The sequence below is a fragment of the Periplaneta americana genome, chromosome 9, assembly GCF_040183065.1.
Source record: "Periplaneta americana isolate PAMFEO1 chromosome 9, P.americana_PAMFEO1_priV1, whole genome shotgun sequence".
In the NCBI taxonomy this organism is placed as follows: Eukaryota; Metazoa; Arthropoda; class Insecta; order Blattodea; family Blattidae; genus Periplaneta; species Periplaneta americana.
Window position 1 is genome coordinate 54,657,680 of NC_091125.1, and position 4,568 is coordinate 54,662,247.

At 35.7% G+C, this 4,568-nt stretch overlaps 1 non-coding gene across 1 annotated transcript; it reads right to left on the reverse strand.

Moving 5' to 3' along the window:
- Positions 1 to 3,285: 3,285 nt before the first annotated feature.
- Positions 3,286 to 3,362, reverse strand: TRNAC-GCA (transfer RNA cysteine (anticodon GCA)). Its single transcript has one exon. It is a non-coding gene; the product is annotated as a tRNA-Cys (tRNA).
- Positions 3,363 to 4,568: the final 1,206 nt, after the last annotated feature.

A 4,568-nucleotide genomic window follows, 5' to 3' on the forward strand; every position in this document is an offset into this window, starting at 1 on the left:
AGCATAATTGGTAGCGAACACATGGTTTCGAGTATACTCTCTGTTAGTGTACAGAGATTTCTCCTGTTGTTGGACGGATTTTGTTTATGTTCAGTATTTTAATAAGTGGATTTAATGTTGTTCCGTCAATTTTTTTATTGGGTTATTTTACGACGCTGTATCAACACCTAGGTTATTTAGCATCTGAATGAAATGAAGGTGATAATGCCAGTGAAATGAGTCCGGGGTCCAGCACCGAAAGTTACACAGCATTTGCTCGTATCGGGTTGAGGAAAAACCCCGGAAAAAACCTCAACCAGGTAACTTGCCCCGACCGGGATTCGAACCCGGGCCACCTGGTTTCGCGGCCAGACGCGCTGACCGTTACTCCACAGATGTGGACTTGTTCCGTCAATGACTTAACATGTTATACATAAGGCATAAAACCTTTATACTACATATTTAATTGGTCGTATTAATGTTTTCGTCGCTTTTACTTGCGGCATCATCAGATACCATTTTTTACATTCATAATATAATAGGGCCTAACTTCTGTAATTGCATACCATTAATATCAATAAAGTTAAAAGCTTAAAAATACGTGTATTAAATTTAAGCTTTTAACTTTATTGATATTAATACATACATACATACATACATACATACATGCATACATACATACATACATACATACATACATACATACATACATACATACATACATACATACATACATACATACATACATACATAAAGTAAATATCTATATACGTACATAAGTAGGCTTAAATATATTTTTTCTGCACAGTTAATGTATCCTACAGCATAACACATATACTTCCGTCACTACAAGAACTGTTTTGAGAGTTCCTTGGAAAGTTGGATTTAGTGTGTAAGGTCTAACCTGTCTATAGCGTTATTTGGTTTCGTTTATGTCTCATCATTGTCTCATTTCATCGGATGAGATTCTTTTCTGGGAGCAAACAAACAAATTTATGATGTATTAGTATGCAAGATTTAGCATTTTGACAATGTCCAGCATGGTGCGAATTTTTCTGGCTTCTTCTGTATCGTGCCATAGATGTGAACACATTTGGGAGTTGCATGTTGGCTCGATCATCAGGGAAGACAAAAAAGGGAGAATCTGCTCCATAGATCTAATCCCCAGAACCGAACAGATATAACTTATTTCTTCCTTTCTCATGATGGAGCTGCGTAGCCGCAGAACCTTGTTTTTCTTTTCTTTTCTTTTCTTTTCTTTTCTTTTCTTTAAGATACGGTGCAAAAACCAACAAGGCCTGCACGATCACTGTGATGTTTTGAATGCTTATTATAGGCGTATACAAGTGTGTAATATAAGGGGATATCACTGTAGTAAATAGTATAACAACACTGAGGGACTTATGGCTCTCTGTCTCGATCAGCTTGGCTGGTATCGAAGCGCTATAGCGGCGGGCTTGTGAATTAGTAATGTGGGCAGATTGCTCGATATCTGTCGCGTGTCACCTGTCACTGATTCTACCAACATGGACGACCCTGCTTATCGATCATGCCACATTCTTTCGGTCCGGGACACGATGACAAATTGTGCACAAGTACCGCCGATTAGACGTCTTCATGCAACATCACAGGAACATCCCTGGCTGTGGGCTCTAAATACTTCAGTACAGTACTGCACACAGTTTGACATGTTGCACAAGAAATAGATTAATATGAATATGATACAGGACACATTCTTCTTCAGGCCCTGCATCGTGTGGATATCTTCGAGCTAAAATTATTAACAAATGTGTGGTTCTGTGAATATTTTTTCTCTATGTAGGCCTATAACTAATATGGAACCTTTTCATGACCATCATAATCAAGTATGGTGTGCGTAACTGAAGGGGAATGATTTAAATTGCGCACAACTCAGAACTACATATAAATAAGGTTTGATTATGAGGTAATTTTCTGATGACTAGGTAGGCCTATCGGTTTAACAGAACAGGGAACCTTAGGCCCCTTTAATGATATTTGGTGCTCTCGTCATGAGAGTAAAAAAGTGGTATTTTTTTTTTCAATTCAAACCGTTGTACAAACCGGAACAAACAGTGTTCCTATCCATCCATTACAATATGTTAGAGACCTGATAGGCCTTCTCGTATTTCACATGGTGTATAATCCCTTTCAATTCAATGTAGACTTAATCAGAAAAATTAAGATCATTCAAGAAAATAATATGGCTGCTCGTACAGAACTTCAGTTGATAGATCTCCGTGGTAATATTTTTTTTTAAAAGGAGAAATTCATATCTTTTGGGGGAACAGAAATACAGAAAGACTCCAAATACTACTTAGTGTTTCTCTCAAATGGCTGGCTATGTCCGGAACAACCTACCAATGCGAAAAAAGAACTCTCTCACTTATGAAATACTTCAAGAACAAAGCACAATCACGATTAAATAATATACGTCTGCAGAACTATTTACGTGTAGCTATAAGCGACTTCTCCTGGGCATGACTGAAATTCTGAGTAACATTCAAGCTCAAGGATATCATAACTCTTGTGACTGTTATAAAATATATGTATTTACTTATATATTTTACTTGTATCTATGTATTCTTATAATCCTCTTAAAACTATTCGATTTCATGGTGTTCGCATGGTAGACAGTGCTCACAATCTTCAAAAGGTTGAGAATCCCTGCTCTATGCTATCTGTCCCCCTTAAGGGTATTTTTTTATTATACCCGTTAATTATTCCGAATAAAAAAATAATCTCAGGGACGCATTAAGAAATAATATCGGGACTACAAGAAGAGCAAATGAATCAATAAAACACTATCCAATGATAAACGCGACTACAAGAAACGTTGGAAAGCCGAAAGAAAATAAATAATAATTAACTGATTAATTTCACGTGTTTAACATAACATTATCATGCGAAAACATTCACATGGACGCTAATACAAACCCTTGATTCTGCCTGAGAAACTATTAAATACATCCCACATGTCTGGACGGATTTGGGCTGCCTAAACAAAAATAATCGACTTAAATCTGCCAAAAATATTTTATTGTCTAAATATGTTACAAATATTGATTTTAACGTTATGGGAAAACATATGTCTACTACCATTAGTAGCTAATATTAATAATAATAAAAATATTTCTTCTTATGTATCCCTGATTCTTCATGAAAGAATAAACTTTAAAACTGCTCTCCTGTAAAATAGGAAAATGTACAGTACATATCAGCTTATATCATAACACCATAGGATGTAAATTTGCTTCAAATATTACTGATAAATACGAGAAAAATTCATACCGGCACCGGGAATCGAACCCAGGACCTCTCAGCTTTGCGCGCTGAGCGCTCTTTACCAACTGAGCCATGCCGGGACACGACCCACTGCGCCGGCCGAACCCCTCTCGTGATATAAATTGCTTCAAATAGTTTAGATACAAAGATATTTTAACTATTGAAATATTTATTTCATATTTTGGTAATATTTTTCTTCATTTTCTTATTGTCAATAACGTCAGCCACAATGCCATCCTGCATTCACTCTCTAGTTTTTCCACATGCCATAATATTCCTCCCAGTCCACTCTAGTAATCTCAGAGACAGTCTTAATTGTAATTTATCTCTGTTCACTGAGGGATAAATCTCCAGTTACGTTACCACTCGTTCCACTTTAGCCCATGGAGCTCTAAAGTCTTCCACATTATTGAATAGCTAGAGAACGGCACTGTTTGGTCAGGACATGAATACTATTACTGCATAGATCAAGATGATAATCTGTTAGACGTATACGCGTAGTATTTTTAATCAGGTTCATTTTAGAAAAAAATGTTCTCAGATGTATGTGAATCCAGAGATTGCCAGCATTATAGCTGCGAAATTATGTAAGTTATTAAACTTGTCATTAGGTAATAATTCATATAATTCCTTGCCGCTTGTTCCTGCCATTTTAAAAAGTACGTTGTTCTCTATGACTTGGCTATATGTTTTGAAATTCGATAACTTGATCGCATTGCATTTTCAATTAGCAGTGATTGTGGGTTCGCTTTTCCATTAACAAATGTTTCTCGTAGATCCTTTCACCCTGCACAACAAAATAGGCCTAAATTAAAATAATATATTTCCTCACATCCAATAACTATTTTATTAACATAAAGCATTTTTAATAATTATAATTTAAACTCTTATGAAAAAGTTTATTTGTCAGAATTCTTCTTGTATTACAGATCGATGTGTCGTCTGATATTCTAACGTTTTAAGTAAATTTCAACTTACTTGTTAGCAGTTGAGGCATTGAGTTTTACCTTTATTCATACAGTCCTACTAATAAACCGTGTATAGTTTTTTTACGAGACTTATGCAGAGTTGAGACATAAAACTTTACTAATAAACCATGCATAAGCGATAGATATATAACAGTCTGTAACTATACAATGAGAATTGCTTTGCAGTAGTTATATACACGAAACCCCTTGTTTAAGCGTTGTATATAGAGAAAAATGGCCGCCCCTCTAACAGCTGTTCGTCATTTTATGATGATAGTTGCCTTGTAAACACAGAAGAACAAACCAAAGAGCACAGAA